At 53.2% G+C, this 19,280-nt stretch overlaps 1 protein-coding gene across 1 annotated transcript in view; it reads left to right on the forward strand.

Moving 5' to 3' along the window:
• The first annotated feature begins 9,788 nt into the window (after window positions 1-9,788).
• ypel5 (yippee-like 5) overlaps window positions 9,789-19,280 on the forward strand; it is a 35,549-nt gene continuing 26,057 nt past the window's right edge. Inside the window, exon 1 of the mRNA XM_060855443.1 lies at window positions 9,789-9,878. The gene's annotated coding sequence lies outside the window, so the exon portion shown is untranslated. The remainder of the gene's footprint in view (window positions 9,879-19,280) is intronic.

The following is a 19,280-nucleotide window of genomic DNA, read 5'->3' on the forward strand; positions in this document are numbered from 1 at the left end:
TGAGACACAGTGAGAGACACAAGGTGCACGAATCTTTATTCAATTTCCACCACCAGGAAGATAGGAAAACACCCGAGTGGCCAGTGACAAGCAGTGCCCTTCACATCAAAGGGCAATGCTGTGTGATCAAACAGTGAAGGGGAGGGCAGGGACTAAATCAAAATAGCATTGGAGGGGGAAATAATGCACTCTGCTCCCTGCGGCGCCCACCTCTCCCTGAACAACTCCAGGGTGTTGGTGGAGACCGTGTGCTCCTACTCCAGAGACACCCGGGCTCTAACGTAACCACGGAAGAGGGGCAGGCAGTCGTCACTAATGACCCCCTCCACGGCCCACTGCCTGGACCTGTTTATAGCAAGTTTGGCCAGGCCCAGGAGCAGACCCACGAGGAGGTCTTCAGAGCTGCCCTCCCTCCTCCATACTGGGTGCCCAACTTGTCCATGCCAACCAGATATCCTAACCTAGTCTGGTCCTATATGCCAGCATTTGACCCATATCCCTCTAAACCCTTCCTATTCATGTACCCACCCAGATGCTTTTTAAATGCTGTAATTGTACCAGCCTCCACCACTTCCTCTGGCAGATCATTCCATACACGTACCACCCTCTGTGTGAAAAGTTGCCCCTAAAGTCCCTTTTAAATCGTTCCCCTCTCATCCTAAACCTATGCCTTCTAGTTATGCACTCCCTTTATCCTGGGGAAAAGACTTTGTCTATTTATCCTATCCATGCCCCTCATGATTTTATAAACCTCGATAATGTCACCCCTCAGCCTCCAACACTCCAGGGAAAACAGCCCCAGCCTGTTCAGCCTCTCCCTATAGCTCAAACCATCCAACTCTGTGAACATCCTCATAACTCTTTTCTGAACCCTTTCAAGTTTCACACCATCTTTCCTGTAGCAGGGAGACCAGAATTGCACGCAATATTCCAACAGTGGCCTAACCACTGTCCTGTACAGCTGCAACATGACCTCCCAACTCCTGTACTCAATACTCTGACCAATAAAGGAAAGCATACCAAACGCCTTCTTCACTATCCTATCTACCTGCGACTCAATTTTCAAGGAGCTATGAACCTGCACTCCAAGGTCTCTTTGTTCAGCAACACTCCCTAGGACCTTACCATTAAGTGTATAAGTCCTGCTAAGATTTGCTTTCCTAAAATGCAGCACCTCGCATTTATCTGAATTAAACTCCATCTGCCACTTCTCAGCACATTGGCCCATCTGGTCCAGATCCTGTTGTAATCTGAGGTAACCTTCTCGCTGTCCACTATGCCTCCAATTTTGGTGTCATCTGCAAACTTACTAACTGTACCTCTTATGCTCACATCCAAATCATTTATGAAAATGACAAAAAGTAGTCGACCCAGCACCAATCCTTGTGGCACTTCACTGGTCACAGGCCTCCAGTCTGAAAAACAACCCTCCACCACCACCCTCTGTCTTCTACCATTGAGCCAGTTCTGTATCCAAGTGGCTAGTTCTTATATTCCGTGAGATCTAACCTTGCTAATCAGTCTCCCATGGGGAACCTTGTCGAACACCTTACTGAAGTCCATGTAGATCACATCTACTGCTCTGCCCTCATCAATCCTCTTTGTTACTTCTTCAAAAAGCTCAATCAAGTTTGTGAGACATGATTTCCCACGCACAAAGCCACGTTGACTATCCCGAATCAGTCCTTGCCTTTCCAAATACATGTACATCCTGTTCCTCAGGATTCCCTCCAACAACTTGCCCACCACCGAGGTCAGGCTCACTGGTCTATAGTTCCCTGGCTTGTCCTTACCACCCTTCTTAAACAGTGGCACCATGTTTGCCAACCTCCAGTCTTCCGGCACCTCACCTGTGACTATCGATGATACAAATATCTCAGCAAGAGGCCCAGCAATCACTTCTCTAGCTTCTCACAGAGTTCTCGGGTACACCTGATCAGGTGCTGGGGATTTATCCACCTTTAACCGTTTCAAGACATCCAGCACTTCCTCCTCTGTAATCTGGACATTTTGCAAGATGTCACCATCTACTTCCCTACAGTCTATATCTTCCATATCCTTTTCCACAGTAAATACTGATGCAAAATACTCGTTTAATATCTCCCCCATTTTCTGTGGCTCCACTTTGCTGGTCAAGATTTATAATTACAGATGCCTTGTTCTGATTGTAAAATGATGAAATAAATTAAAGATTTAGGAGCTAATAAACGATTCTGTTAGACTATTAGAAGGGAACAGTGAAGATGAATTAATGTAAGATTCGTTGTTTTGTCTTGATGTCACATTCCTTGTGATAAAACACGTCTCAATGCACTTTCATCTTTCCGAAAGTTGAAGGCATGTAAAGATGGTTAGAACATTTTCATGAGTTTGTTTCTGAACTAAACAAAGAAAGCGAGCTGCATAAGGTCCTGGCCGCTGTGTGAAAGTGGTCTTTCTGGAGCACGGTGCGTTGTCTACAGCGTCGCTTTCCCCTGAAGTAACGGGAGCAAAATGCAGGCACCACGGAGACAATCTCAGAGACAAGCACTTAACAACAATTTTGTGACCAGCTCCTGACCAGGGACTGTCTCTGGGGAGGCTGCTACTTTAAGAAAGCTGGTCAGGTGACCTGGAGGGATGGAGTTTGTGTCCAGTCTAGAACCAGCTATGGACGTGTGAGCATTGTCAATGGAGTATTCCCGTTCAGGTTTCCGATTTGCCGACCTGGGATATTTTTAAATTCCTGCTTCCAAAGAAAGTACCAACAAAACAACTGGCGACACGAGTGGGATCCAGCCCTCAAACTGTGTGTAAAACAGCGGTTTTTGTTCAGAGGAGATGTTGCCCAGATTTTGGAAATGGTGCAGGATTAAGGGGGGGAAGTGGTCACGAGTGAACCCACAATGTAGTCAACATCAGAGAGTGAGCTGACAGCAGGTGGTACTGAAGGAAGTCAGGCTGACAGCTGAATAAATAGGAGCTACCAGAGTCATCATGGAGAGCGGTCACGATGGCATTCAGGTTGTGGGCAATGCCAGGGAGGGACAGTATGTAAGCACAGCCAGTGAGGGAGTGGCTACCACCAAGGGTAGATGGGCTGTGAACAGCCAATAGACTCAAATGGCCAGAAAACAAAATGGCGGGCCAGTCAGGGCAATGGAACTGTTTGACAGAGTGAGGCAAACACAGTGGCTGAGCACATCATGGAACCGGTTACTCCAGCACCAGCAGGAACAAGATCAGTGTGGTTCCAAGGAGCCTGGGTGTGACGAGAGAATCCTGTGGAGAAGACATGACAAGAGATTTGCAAATTGTTTGGAAATTACTTTGCACACAAGCGGCTGATGATGGCACAGCTCTGAGGGAGAGAGACAGACGGCCCAGAGCCAGCCGGGTCTGAGGGAGAGGGACAGACGGCCCAGAGCCAGCCGGGTCTGAGGGAGAGGGACAGACGGCCCAGAGCCAGCCGGGTCTGAGGGAGAGAGACAGACGGCCCAGAGCCAGCCGGGTCTGAGGGAGAGGGACAGACGGCCCAGAGCCAGCCGGGTCTGAGGGAGAGGGACAGACGGCCCAGAGCCAGCCGGGTCTGAGGGAGAGGGACAGACGGCCCAGAGCCAGTCGGGTCTGAGGGAGAGACAGACGGCCCAGAGCCAGCCGGGTCTGAGGGAGAGGGACAGACAGCCCAGAGCCAGCCGGGTCTGAGGGAGAGGGACAGACGGCCCAGAGCCAGCCGGGTCTGAGGGAGAGAGACAGACGGCCCAGAGCCAGCCGGGTCTGAGGGAGAGGGACAGACGGCCCAGAGCCAGCCGGGTCTGAGGGAGAGGGACAGACGGCCCAGAGCCAGCCGGGTCTGAGGGAGAGGGACAGACGGCCCAGAGCCAGCCGGGTCTGAGGGAGAGGGACAGACGGCCCAGAGCCAGTCGGGTCTGAGGGAGAGGGACAGACGGCCCAGAGCCAGCCGGGTCTGAGGGAGAGGGACAGACGTCCCAGAGCCAGCCGGGTCTGAGGGAGAGGGACAGACGGCCCAGAGCCAGCCGGGTCTGAGGGAGAGGGACAGACGTCCCAGAGCCAGCCGGGTCTGAGGGAGAGACAGACGGCCCAGAGCTGACATTTTAAGTTAAACATCCTGTCGTTACAGGGTGAAGCTGGTCATTTCTGGGTTCTTCACAGGAAAGATGGAAGTGGACCTGGGTGCAGCTGTCTCCCTGAATCCCTGGTCAGCCCACAGGGAGAATGTGAGGGCCCTACCATTGAAGCCTGCCAAGATTATACCATGGACACACATTGGGCAAGTGGTGCCAGTGAAGGGCTATGACCTGATGAAAGTGCAGTTCAGGGACCAATGTGCAGAATACATACCTGCATTATTCAAATACTCCTTCTTACAAAAATTAAGAGTGGAGTGGTTCTAGGCTGCAAGACGTGAGAGGTACGGTGACTCAGTGGTTAGCACTGCTGCCTCACAGCGCCAGGCACCTGGGTTCGATTCCACCCTCAGGCAACTGTCTGTATTGAATTTGCCCCATCTCCCTGTGTCTGTGTGGGTTTCCTCCGGATGCTCCAGTTTCCTCCCTCAGTCCAAAGATGTGCACCTTACGTGGATTGGTCATGCTAAATTAGGGATGTGCAGGTTTGGTGGGTTAGCCATGGGAAACGCTGGGATATGGTGAAATGGTCATAAGGTGTTGGTGCTGAATGGTGTCTTGGTGCCAGAGATTCCTGGACAAGGACAACAGTGTGTTCAAAGGAACCCTGGGGGAAATGAAAGGAATCGAAATTAAATGACAGCTGAAGCCCAATGTGTGTCCTTGCAGTCTGAAAGTGTATCTGGTACTGTCCACCATTGGGCCTAAAGTGGAGGCCGAGCTGGAACAGCTGATGAACCAGTAACTACCAGTGAATAGGCCACTCCGACACAGTGGGGATTTATGATGACTATCAGGCCTGTGTGGGGGTCAATACCCACTTGCATGCATCGAGAACCTGTTCGGTGGTCTGGCTGGGAGTAAGACATTCTTAATAATGGATGTGTCACAGGCCGCCAGCAGATAGGGGTCAGGAAGGAGTTCCAGCTGCTGCTGATGACAGTAACACCCAGGGGACTGTCCCACGACAAGCACCTGCCTTTCAGCATCACGTCAGCACCAGCTCTATCCCAGAGAATCATGGAACAAATATTAAGTGGATTTCCAGGGGTCCACTGTTATCTGGACAATAGTTTGATTACTGGATTCTCTGCAGAGGAGCATTTGAAAATCCCAAATGAACCTTAACAAGGTCACGGGAGCGTGGTTTACAAGTAAAAAGGGAGAAATGGGAGCTTTTGAAAGACTCCATAGAGTAACTTGGGTCATGTAGTTAATGGCAAGGAACATCACAAAAGCACCCAGAAAAGACAGAGGCGACCATGAAGGTGCCTAGAGCAGAGAATGTGACTGAACTGAGATCATTCATGGGAGTCAGAGTCATTCAGCATAGAAACAGGCCCTTCAGCCCAACTCATCCCTGCTGACCAGGCTTCCTAAATTGAACTAATCCCATTTGCCTGTATTTGGCCTATATCCTTCGAAACATTTCCTATCCATCCATCTGTACTAATGTCTTTTAAATGTTGTAATTGTAACCACCTTCACCACTTCCTCTAGCAGCTCATCCCATACACACACCACCCTCTGTTAAAAAATGTTACCCTTTCACCTTAAACCTATGCCTTCTTGGACTCCCCTACCCTGGGGAAACAGACCTTGGCTATTCACCTTGTCTATGCTTCTCAAGATTTTGTACACCTCTATAAGGTCAAGCCACAGACTCCTATGTTTCAGTAAAAAAACAGCCCAGCCTATCCCAGCCTCCTTACAACTCAAACTCTCCAGCCTCAGTAACATCTTTTCTGAATCCTTTCCAGTTTAATGACATACTTCCTGTATCAGGGTGACCAGAATTGTACCCAGTATTCCAAATATGGCCTCACCAATGTCTGTAACACAAAGTCCTGACTCCTGTACTCAGCACTCCGCCCAATGAAGGCGAGTGGACGAATGCCTACTTCCCCACCCTGTCCACCCGGTGACACCACTTTCAAGGAACTGTGTACCTGCACCCCTAGTTCAACAACACTCCACAGGGCCATACCATTAACTGTGTAAATCCTGCCTGGTTTGTTTTACCAAAATGCAACACTTTCACGTTTATCTGAATTAAACTCCATCTGCCATTCCTCCGCCCACCAGCCCATTTGATCAAGATCCTGTTGTATTCTTAGATAACCTTCTTCACTGTTCACTACACCACACATTGTGGTGTCATCCACAAACTTACTAACCAAGCCGCCTATATTCTCATCCAAAATGTTTATATAAACGATGAACAGCAGTTAACCCAGCACCAATTCTTGCTGGCGTCTTTAATGTACAACCACCAACTGAGAACCATGTTTGACTTGGCCAGAAGGGACCAGAGAGGCGATGGAATGAAATCAAGAAGGACAAAGAACATATAAAATTACAGCACAGGAACAGGCCCTTCGGCCCTCCAAGCCTGTGCTGATCCAGATCCTCTATGTAAACCTATTGTCTATTTTCTAAGGGTCTGTATCCCTCTGCTCCCTGCCCGTTCATGTAGCTGTCTAGATGTCATGTACCTACACTGGATACGCACCCACCACCCTCTGCATAAAGAACTTTCCACCCATATCTCCCCTAAACCTTTCCCTTCTCACTTTGAACTCATTTGAACTAATTGAGTCCTCCACTCTGGGAAAATGTTTCTTGTTATCCACCCTGCCTACACCTCTCATGATGTTGTACACCTCAATCAGGTCTCCCCTCAATCTCTGTCTTTCTAATGAAAATTATCTTAATCTATTCAACCTCTCTTTATAACTAACACTCTCCAGACCAGGCAACATCCTGGTGAACCTCCTCTGCACCCTCTCCACATCCTTTTGGGAATGCGATGCCCAGAACTGTATGCGGTATTCCAAATGTGACCGAACCAAAGTCCCATCCAACTGTAATGTGACCTGCCCACCCTTGGACACAATACCCCGCCCGATGAAGGGAAGCGTGCTGTATACCTTCTTGCCCACTTTACTGACCTGCATTGCCACCTTCAGGGTAAAGTGGACCTGAACCCCCCAGATCTTTCTGTACCTCAGTTTTCCCCAGGGCTTTTACACTTACCATATAGTTCGCTCTTGAATTAGATCTTCCAAAATCCATCACCTCATATTTGCCAGGGTTGAACTCCATCTGCCATTTCTCTGCCCAACTTTCCAGTCTATCTATATTCTGCTGTATTCTCTGACAGTCCCCTTCACTATCTGCTACTCCACCAATCTTAGTGTCATCTGTAAACTTGCTAATCAGACCACCTATGCCATCCTTCAGATCATTTATATATATCACAGACAGCAGCGACCCCAGCATAGATCCCTGTGGAACATCATTGGTCACAGGTCCCCATTTTGAGAAGCTCCCTTCCATTACTACTCTCTGTCCCCTGTTGCCCGGCCAGTTCCCTGTCCATCTGGACCCCATGCGACTTCACCTTCTCCATCAGCCTGCCAAGGGGAACCTTATCAAACACCTTACTGAAGTCCATGTAGATGACATCTACAGCCCTTCCCTCATCAACCAACTTTGTTACTTCCTCATGGAATTCTGTTAGGTTTGTAAGACATGACCTTCCCTGCACAAAACCATGCTGCCTCTCACTGATAAGCCCATTTTCTTCCAAAAGGGAATAGATCCTATCCCTCAACACCTTCTCCAGCAGTTTCCCTCCCACTGATGCCAGGCTCACTGGTCTGTAATTACCTGGATTATCCCTGTTACCTTTCTTAAACAAGGGGGCAACATTAGCAATTCTCCAGTGCTCTGGGACCTCACCCGTGTTCAAGGATGCAGCAAAGATATCTGTTTAAGCCCCAGCTATTTCCTCTCTCACTTCCCTCAGTAACAGGGGATAGATCCCATCCAGACCTGGGGACTAGTCCATCTTAGCACCTTTTAGAATACCCAACACTTCCTCCCTCGTTATGCCAACTTGCCCTAGAGTAATCAAACATCTATCCCTAACCTCAGCATCCGTCATGTCCCTCTCCTCGGTGAATACCGATGCAAAGTACTCATTAAGAATCCCACCCGTTTTCTCTACTCCCTGCATATCTTTCCTCCTTTGTCCTTGAGTGGGCCAACCCTTTCTCTAGTTACCCTCTTGCTCCTTATATATGAATAAAAGGCTTTGCGGTTTTCCTTAAACCCTGACCCCTTTTAACCTCTTAATTCCTCGTTTCAGTTTGGTCCTACATTCTGATATTCTTCCAAAGCTTCGCCTATTTTCAGTCACCGAGACCTTATGTACGCTTCCTTTTTCCCCTTAGATAGTCTCACAATTTCACCTGTCATCCATGGTTCCCTAATCTTACCATTTCTATCCCTCATTTTCACAGGCACTTGTCTGACCTGCACTCTAATCAATCTCTCTTTAAAAGCATCCCACATATCAAATGTGGATTTCCCTTCCATCACCTGCTCCTAATCTCCATTCCCCAGCTCCTGCCGAATTTTGGTATAGTTGACCTTCCCCCAATTTAGTACTCTTCCTTAAGGACCATGCGCATCTTTGTCCATGAGTATTTTAAAACTTATGGAATGTGATCACTATTCCCAAAGTAATCCCCTACTGAAACTTTCACCACCTAGCCGGGCTCATTCCCCAACACCAGGTTCACTATGGCCCCTTCCTGAGTTGGACTATTTACACTCTGCTTTAGAAAACCACCCTGGATGCTCTTTACAAATTCTGCTACATCGAGACCTCTAACACTTAGTGAATCCCAATCAATATTGAGGAAATGGTTGACAAATGGTCAGAAAGACAGGAACGCCATAGTCTGGGATATTCCAAAGAGGAAAGACTGTGATGGCATGAAATTGTACAGCTAGGGAGAAATGGATCCCAGCAGTGGTGGGTCAAACAGAGTCATTGTCATACACTGTGCAGACTAGGGGTGAACTGTCTGGAGGAGACACATGGGCCAGTTGGTCATGGAGGGAGGTCCTTCAGAACACCTAGCCAGTCTAGTTGGAACCAGGGATGTCGACCAAGCGTTGTGTCTTCAAGCCAGGGTTGGATCCACCCATGGAGGAGTCAACAGCAGCGCAACTGGGCAACAATAGCCAATCAGAGAAGGACGTACCTTGGAATAACAGGTACATCCCCGGATGATTGGGAGACTGCACAAGAAACTATTTCTGCCGTTGAGACAGAATTCTAGGAATGGCCATCTCCTTGACAGAATGGCCATTGTCAATGCAATAAGCATGGTTACAATTTAACATGCTGTTTTAATGTAAATATTCTGGTCAAGGTTAGCTGCATGCCTCTATAATGGGTATAATTGTGGTTGGCTTGGACAGGTTGGACCAAGCGGTCTGTTTCCATGCTCTACTTCACCCTGACTCTGTCAATGGGAGTTTGGAATGATCACCTTGAAGAGGAATCCCAAACCCCGCCCCGTCCGCCAGACCCCGCCCACAGCCCGCAAACCCTGCCCCGCCCACTGCCCCAGGCCCCGCCCACAGAACCCAAACACCGCTCCGCCCACGTTCTCAAAACCCAGCCCCGCTCACGGACCGCAAACTCCGCCCCGAACGCTAGGCTCCGCCCACAGCCGACACACTCCGCCCCGCCAACAACCACCACCCCCCCAAACCCAGCTCCGCCCGCATCCTCCAAACCCCGCCCCCAACCCACAAACTCCGCCCCTGTGTGACGTTGTGCACCGCTAGTGGTGACGTCAGTCGGCTGCTCTTCCGCTGCGGACGCGGGAGGGAGAAGCTCGTCCAGGACCAAAAAAAACAACCGAAAAAAACCGCCACCGCCAGCGCGCGGTAAGTTACCGCCCAATAACCGTCACCGTGTACCGGGGGGGGGGGGGGTTATACCCCAATAACCGTCACCGTGTACCGGGGGGGGGGGGTTATACCCCAATAACCGTCACCGTGTACCGGGGGGGGGGGTTATACCCCAATAACCGTCACCGTGTACCGGGGGGGGTTATCCCCCAATAACCGTCACCGTGTACTGGGGGGGGGGGTTATACCCCAATAACCGTCACCGTGTACCGGGGGGGGGGTTATACCCCAATAACCGTCACCGTGTACCGGGGGGGGTTACCGCCCAATAACCATCACCGTGTACCGGGGGGGGGTTACCCCCCAATAACCGTCACCGTGTACTGGGGGGGGGGTTATACCCCAATAACCGTCACCGTGTACCGGGGGGGGGTTACCCCCCAATAACCGTCACCGTGTACCGGGGGGAGGGGGGTTATACCCCAATAACCGTCACCGTGTACCGGGGGGGGGTTACCGCCCAATAACCGTCACCGTGTACCGGGGGGGGGGTTACCGCCCAATAACCGTCACCGTGTACCGGGGGTGTTATCCCCCAATAACCGTCACCGTGTACCGGGGGGGGGTTACCGCCCAATAACCGTCACCGTGTACTGGGGGGGTTTTTACCCCCCAATAACCGTCACCGTGTACCGGGGGGGGTTATCCCCCAATAACCGTCACCGTGTACCGGGGGGGGGGTTACCGCCCAATAACCGTCACCGTGTACCGGGGGGGGGGTTATCCCCCAATAACCGTCACCGTGTACCGGGGGGGGTACCCCAATAACCGTCACCGTGTACCGGGGGGGGGTACCCCCCAATAACCGTCACCGTGTACCGGGGGGGGGGTTATACCCCAATAACCGTCACCGTGTACCGGGGGGGGGGTTATACCCCAATAACCGTCACCGTGTACCGGGGGGGGGTTATACCCCAATAACCGTCACCGTGTACCGGGGGGGGTTATCCCCCAATAACCGTCACCGTGTACCGGGGGGGGGTTATACCCCAATAACCGTCACCGTGTACCGGGGGGGGGGTTATACCCCAATAACCGTCACCGTGTACCGGGGGGGGGTTACCGCCCAATAACCGTCACCGTGTACCGGGGGGGTTACCCCCCAATAACCGTCACCGTGTACTGGGGGGGGGTTATACCCCAATAACCGTCACCGTGTACCGGGGGGGGGTTACCCCCCAATACCCGTCACCGTGTACCGGGGGGGGGTTACCCCCCAATAACCGTCACCGTGTACCGGGGGGAGGGGGGTTATACCCCAATAACCGTCACCGTGTACCGGGGGGGTGTTACCGCCCAATAACCGTCATCGTGTACGCGGGGGGGGGTTACCGCCCAATAACCGTCACCGTGTACCGGGGGGGGTTATCCCCCAATAACCGTCACCGTGTACCGGGGGGGTTACCGCCCAATAACCGTCACCGTGTACTGGGGGGGGTTTTACCCCCCAATAACCGTCACCGTGTACCGGGGGGGGTTATCCCCCAATAACCGTCACCGTGTACCGGGGGGGGTTACCGCCCAATAACCGTCACCGTGTACCGGGGGGGGGTTATCCCCCAATAACCGTCACCGTGTACCGGGGGGGGTACCCCAATAACCGTCACCGTGTACCGGGGGGGATACCCCCCAATAACCGTCACCGTGTACCGGGGGGGGGGTTATCCCCCAATAACCGTCACCGTGTACTGGGGGGGGGTTTACCCCCCAATAACCGTCACCGTGTACCGGGGGGGGTTATCCCCCAATAACCGTCACCGTGTACCGGGGGGGGGGTTACCGCCCAATAACCGTCACCGTGTACCGGGGGGGGGTACCCCCCAATAACCGTCACAGTGTACCGGGGGGGGGTTACCCCCCAATAACCGTCACAGTGTACCGGGGGGGGGTTACCCCCCAATAACCGTCACCGTGTACCGGGGGGGGGTTACCCCCCAATAACCGTCACCGTGTACCGGGGGGGGTTACCCCCCAATAACCGTCTCCGTGTACCGGGGGGGTTACCCCCCAATAACCGTCACCGTGTACCGGGGGGGGTTACCGCCCAATAACCGTCACCGTGTACCGGGGGGGGTTATACCCCAATAACCGTCACCGTGTACCGGGGGGGGTTACCCCCCAATAACCGTCACCGTGTACCGGGGGGGGGTTACCCCCCAATAACCGTCACCGTGTACCGGGGGGGTTTACCCCCAATAACCGTCACCGTGTACCGGGGGGGTTACCCCCCAATAACCGTCACCGTGTACCGGGGGGGGGTTATACCCCAATAACCGTCACCGTGTACCGGGGGGGTTATACCCCAATAACCGTCACCGTGTACCGGGGGGGTTACCCCCAATAACCGTCACCGTGTACCGGGGGGGTTACCCCCAATAACCGTCACCGTGTACTGGGGGGGTTACCCCCCAATAACCGTCACCGTGTACCGGGGGGGGGTTACCCCCCAATAACCGTCACCGTGTACCGGGGGGAGGGGGGTTATACCCCAATAACCGTCACCGTGTACCGGGGGGGTTATACCCCAATAACCGTCACCGTGTACCGGGGGGAGGGGGGTTATACCCCAATAACCGTCACCGTGTACCGGGGGGGGTTATCCCCAAATAACCGTCACCGTGTACCGGGGGGGGGGTACCCCAATAACAGTCACCGTGTACCGGGGGGAGGGGGGTTATACCCCAATAACCGTCACCGTGTACCGGGGGGGTTATCCCCCATTAACCGTCACCGTGTACCGGGGGGGGGACCCCAATAACCGTCACCGTGTACCGGGGGGGGGTTATCCCCCAATAACCGTCACCGTGTACCGGGGGGGGGGGTACCCCAATAACCGTCACCGTGTACCGGGGGGGTTATACCCCAATAACCGTCACCGTGTACTGGGGGGGGTTATACCCCAATAACCGTCACCGTGTACCGGGGGGGGTTACCCCCCAATAACCGTCACCGTGTACCGGGGGGGTTATAAACCCCAATAACTGTCACCGTGTACCGGGGGGGGTTATACCCCAATAACCGTCACCGTGTACCGGGGGGGGTTATCCCCCAATGACCGTCACCGTGTACCGGGGGGGTTATCCCCCAATAACCGTCACCGTGTACCGGGGGGGGGTTGCCCCCCAATAACCGTCACCGTGTACTGGGGGGGGTTATACCCCAATAACCATCACCGTGTACCGGGGGGGTTTACCCCCCAATAACCGTCACCGTGTACCGGGGGGGGTTATACCCAAATAACCGTCGCCGTGTACCCGGGAGGGTTTACCCCCCAATAACCGTCGCCGTGTACCGGGGGGGGGTTACCCCCCAATAACCGTCACTGTGTACCAAGGGGTGTTACCCCCCAATAACCGTCACCGTGTACCGGGGGGGTTACCACCCAATAACCGTCACCGTGTACCGGGGGGGGTTATACCCCAATAACCGTCACCGTGTACCGGGGTGGTTACCCCCCAATAACCGTCACCGTGTACCGGGGGGGTTATACCCCAATAACCGTCACCGTGTACCAGGGGGGTTACCCCCCAATAACCGTCACCGTGTACCGGGGGGTTACCCCCCAATAACCGTCACCGTGTACCGGGGGGGATATACCCCAATAACCGTCACCGTGTACCGTGGGGCTACCCCCCAATAACCGTCACCGTGTACCGGGGGGTTTACCCCCCAATAACCGTCACCGTGTACCGGGGGGGGACATACCCCAATAACCGTTATCGTGTACCGGGGGGGTTATCCCCCAATAACCGTCACCGTGTACCGGGGGGTTGGGTGTTATCCCCCAATAACCGTCACCGTGTACCGGGGGGGGTTATACCCCAATAACCGTCACCGAGTACCGGGGGGTGGGGGGTTATCCCCCAATAACCGTCACCGTGTACCAGGGGGGTTATCCCCCAATAACCGTCACCGTGTACCGGGAGGGGTTATACCCCAATAACCGTCTCCGTGTACCGGGGTGTTATCCCCCAATAACCGTCACCGTGTACTGGGGGGGTTATCCCCCAATAACCGTCACTGTGTACCGGGGGGTTACCCCCAATAACCGTCACCGTGTACCGGTGGGGGTTATACCCCAATAACCGTCACCGTGTACCGGGGTGGTTACCCCCCAATAACCGTCACCGTGTACCGGGGGGGTTATCCCCCAATTAACGTCACCATGTACCGGGGGGGTTATACCCCAATAACCGTCTCCGTGTACCGGGGGGGTTACCCCCCAATAACCGTCACCGTGTACCGGGGGGTGGGGGGTTATACCCCAATAACCGTCACCGTGTACCGGGGGGGTTATCCCCCAATAACCGTCACCGTATACCGGGGGGGTTATACCCCAATAACCGTCTCCGTGTACCGGGGGGGTTATACCCCAATAACCGTCACCGTGTACCGGGGGGGGGTTGCCCCCCAATAACCGTCACCGTGTACTGGGGGGGGGTTATACCCCAATAACCGTCACCGTGTACTGGGGGGGGGTTATACCCCAATAACCGTCACCGTGTACTGGGGGGTTATACCCCAATAACCGTCACCGTGTACCGGGGGGGTTTACCCCCCAATAACCGTCACCGTGTACCGGGGGGGGTTGTACCCAAATAACCGTCACCGTGTACCCGGGAGGGTTTACCCCCCAATAACCGTCACCGTGTACCGGGGGGGGGTTACCCCCCAATAACCGTCACTGTGTACCAAGGGGTGTTACCCCCCAATAACCATCACCGTGTACCGGGGGGGTTACCACCCAATAACCGTCACTGTGTACCAAGGGGTGTTACCCCCCAATAACCATCACCGTGTACCGGGGGGGTTACCACCCAATAACCGTCACCGTGTACCGGGGGGTGTTACCCCCCAGTAACCGTCACCGTGTAGCGGGGGGGGGTGTTACCCCCCAATAACCGTCACCGTGTACCGGGGGGGTTACCCCCCAATAACCGTCACCGTGTCCCGGGGGGTTACCCCCAAAACCGTCACCGTGTACCGGGGGGGGTTACCCCCCAATAACCGTCACCATGTACCGGGGGGGTTATACCCCAATAACCGTCACCGTGTACCGGGGTGGTTACCCCCCAATAACCGTCACCGTGTACCGGGGGGGTTATACCCCAATAACCGTCACCGTGTACCAGGGGGGTTACCCCCCAATAACCGTCACCGTGTACCGGGGGGGGTTACCCCCCCAATAACCGTCACCGTGTACCGGGGGGGGACATACCCCAATAACCGTTATCGTGTACCGGGGGGGTTATCCCCCAATAACCGTCACCGTGTACCGGGGGGTGGGGGGTTATCCCCCAATAACCGTCACCGTGTACCGGGGGGTGGGGGGTTATCCCCCAATAACCGTCACCGTGTACCGGGGGGTGGGGGGTTATACCCCAATAACCGTCTCCGTGTACCGGGGGGTTATACCCCAATAACCGTCACCGTGTACCGGGGGGGTTACCCCCCCAATAAACATCACCGTGTACCGGGGGGGGTGTTATCCCCCAATAACCGTCACTGTGTACCGGGGGGTTATACCCCAATAACCGTCACCGTGTACCGGTGGGGGGTTATACCCCAATAACCGTCACCGTGTGCCGGGGTGGTTACCCCCCAATAACCGTCACCGTGTACCGGGGGGGGTTATCCCCCAATTACCGTCACCATGTACCGGGGGGGTTATACCCCAATAACCGTCTCCGTGTATCGGGGGGGTTACCCCCCAATAACCGTCACCGTGTACCGGGGGGTGGGGGGTTATCCCCCAATAACCGTCACCGTGTACCGGGGGGGTTATCCCCCAATAACCGTCACCGTATACCGGGGGGGTTATACCCCAATAACCGTCTCCGTGTACCGGGGGGGTTATACCCCAATAACCGTCACCGTGTACCAGGGGGGTTACCCCCCCCAATAAACATCACCGTGTACCGGGGGGGGTGTTATCCCCCAATAACCGTCACCGTGTACTGGGGGGGTTATCCCCCAATAACCGTCACTGTGTACCGGGGGGTGTTATCCCCCAATAACCATCACCGTGTACCGGGGGGTTATCCCCCAATAACAGTCACCGTGTACCGGGCGGGGTTATCCCCCAATAACTGTCACCGTGTACCGGGCGGGGTTATCCCCCAATAACCATCACCGTGTACCGGGGGGTGTTATCCCCCAATAACCATCACCGTGTACCGCGGGGTTATCCCCCAATAACCGTCACCGTGTACCGGAGGGGTTATCCCCCAATAACCATCACCGTGTACCGGGCGGGGTTATCCCCCAATAACCGTCACCGTGTACCGGGGGGGTTATCCCCCAATAACCGTCACCGTGTACCGGGGGGGATATACCCCAATAACCGTCACCGTGTACCGGGGGGGTTATACCCCAATAACCATCACCGTGTACCGGGGGGGGTTATACCCCAATAATCATCACCCTGTCCTGGGGGGGGTTTATACCCTAATAATCATCACCCTGTACTGGGGGGGTGGGGGTTATACCCCAATAATCATCGCCCTGTACCGGGGGGGGGCTATAAATATCACCCGGTAACAGGTGGAGGGAGGGATTTATACCCCAATAAATGTCACCCAGTAACGGGGCGGGAGGGGGTTATACCCTAATAAATATCACCCGGTAATGGGCATGCAAAGAGTCAACCACAATAGTTATCATCTGATGTGGGGCTAGGGGGAAAATAACCAGTAAAATCCAGATAACTATAGACCGGTGAGCCTGACGTCAGGAATATGGGTAAGTTGTTGGAGAGAATCCTGAGGGACAGGATGTACATGTATTTGGAAAGGCAAGGACTGATTAGGGATAGTCAACATGGCTTTGTGCGTGGGAGATCATGTCTCACAAACTTGACTGAGATTTTTGAAGAAGTAACAAAGAGGATTGATGAGGGCAGAGCAGTAGATGTGATCTATATGGACTTCAGTAGGTGTTTGTTACCTCCTCTGGCTTGAGAGACTGGTTAGCAAGGTTAGACCACGTGGAATACAGGGACAACTAGCCATTTGGATATAAAATTGGCTTGAAGGTAGGAGACAGAGTGGTGTTGGAGGGTTGGTGTTTGGACTGGTGGCCTTTATCCCCAATGATTGGTGCTGGGTCCACTGTGTTTTTGTCATTTATATACATGAGTTGGATGTGAATATAGGAGGCTTTGTTAGTAAGTCTGATATTGACACCAAAATTGGAGGTGTACTGGTCAGTGAAGCAGGTTACCTCAGAGTACAGCTAGGGCCTTGTTCAGATTGGCAGATGGGCTGAGGAGTGGCAGATGGAGTTTACTTTAGATAAGTAGGAGGTACTCCATTTTGGAAAGGCAACTCTGGGCAGGACATACACAGTTTAATGTTCTTGGGAGTGTTGTTGAGCAAAGAGACCTTTGAGTACAGGTTCAAGGTTCCTTGAAAGTCCAGTTGCAGGTAGATGGTAATGAAGAAGGCATTGGTCTGCTTGCCTTTACTGGTTAGTGAGCAAAGAACTGTACAGCACAGGAACAGGCCATTCGGCCCTCCAAGCCTGCACTGACACGTTTTGCCCTTCCATACTCAACTATCTTCACTTACAGGATCCATATCCCCCGATTCCCTTCCTATTTATGTGTTCCTCCAGGTGCTTCTCGAATGTTGCTATGTGTTTGTTTCCATCCCCTCCTCTGGCAGAACGTTTGTGAAAAACCTGCCTCACACATCTCTTTTAAACTTCTCCCCTCTCACCTTGAATCTATGTCTCCTCCTAATTGACCCCTCCTACCTGGGGAAAAGCCTTTATCCATTCCATTCGCAATCTTATAACTTCCCCAAAAAAACCTCCTGTGTTCCAGTGGAAACAAACCAGTCTAGTCAACTGTTCTTTATCGCTAAAATTCCCCATACCAGGCAACGTCCTGGTAAACCTTTTCTGTACCCTCTCCAAAGCATGTGGAGTGGGGAGGAGGGGAGGGGAGGTAAACTCAAATACACCACCACTCGGTGGTGGGGGAGTTGGTGTGAACATCAGGGTCCATGAGGGAAGATTGGACAAGCAAGACATTGAGATGTGTGCTGAGGGTGGGAGCCTTGTTACACAGTGAGCTAGGGGCTGTGTGTGTGTGTTACTGTGAGAGTAAGTGGTAAGCTTTTCCTCACATTCCTACACTGTCACTGATAGTGAGTGAAGCATCAAACACAGCCCAGGCTGGGAGCAAGGTACCAACCCCACAGGAACCATCCTTTCATTCCCATCCGGCCCTGGAGTTGTTTACCTGCAATCAATCAATCGATCTCAACAAACCCGTCTCATTAATCCTAAACCTGAAACTCTTAACTCTGACAAGAAAGCCGTCTAGTTCACTGACATTTTCACAACTAACCTGACCTGAACTGGTCTACCTCTGTTTCTAGATCAACAGACCTATGGTTAACTTTTATTGACCCTCTGAAATTCACTTCAAGGACAGTTAGGAATGGGTACCAAATGCCGGCATTGCCAGAGCACCAAATCCCATTGGAAAGAATTCAGGAAAATATGAAAAGGCTCTCAAGCAGGACCCAGCATCCAAAGGTACACGTGAATCTTACCAGTAATCCAGATTCCCACCTACCATGGTAACCTTTCATGCCAAGCTTGTCCCCAGTCTTGCTACCTCTACCTTAAAAATATTCAACAACTCTGCTTACATCACCATTCTGGGAGCGTGCCAGAGTGAGTGTGGGGTGCAGGACTGACTGTGGGATGTGGAGATGTCCCAGTGTGACTGTGGGCTACAGGAGTGTAGGAGAGTGACTGTGGGATGTGGAGTGTCCCAGTGTGACTGTGGGGTAAAGGAGTGTACGAGAGTGACTGTGGGATGTGGAGATGTCCCAGTGTGACTGTGGAGTACAGGAGTGTATGAGAGTGACTGTGGGATGTGGGGATGTCCCAGTGTGACTGTGGGGTACAGGAGTGTATGAGAGTGACTGTGGGATGTGGGGATGTCCCAGTGTGACTGTGGGGTACAGGAGTGTACGAGAGTGACTGTGGGATGTGGGGATATCCCAGTGTGACTGTGGGGTACAGGAGTGTATGAGAGTGACTGTGGGATGTGGGGATGTCCCAGTGTGACTGTGGGGTACAGGAGTGTAGGAGAGTGACTGTGGGATGTGGAGATATCCCAGTGTGACTGTGGGGTACAGGAGTGTATGAGAGTGACTGTGGGATGTGGGGATGTCCCAGTGTGACTGTGGGGTACAGGAGTGTATGAGAGTGACTGTGGGATGTGGGGATATCCCAGTGTGACTGTGGGGTACAGGAGTGTAGGAGAGTGACTGTGGGATGTGGGGATGTCCCAGTGTGACTGTGGGGTACTGGAGTGTATGAGAGTGACTGTGGGATGTGGGGATGTCCCAGTGTGACTGT

Source organism: Hemiscyllium ocellatum, chromosome 3 (genome assembly GCF_020745735.1).
Source record: "Hemiscyllium ocellatum isolate sHemOce1 chromosome 3, sHemOce1.pat.X.cur, whole genome shotgun sequence".
In the NCBI taxonomy this organism is placed as follows: domain Eukaryota; kingdom Metazoa; phylum Chordata; class Chondrichthyes; order Orectolobiformes; family Hemiscylliidae; genus Hemiscyllium; species Hemiscyllium ocellatum.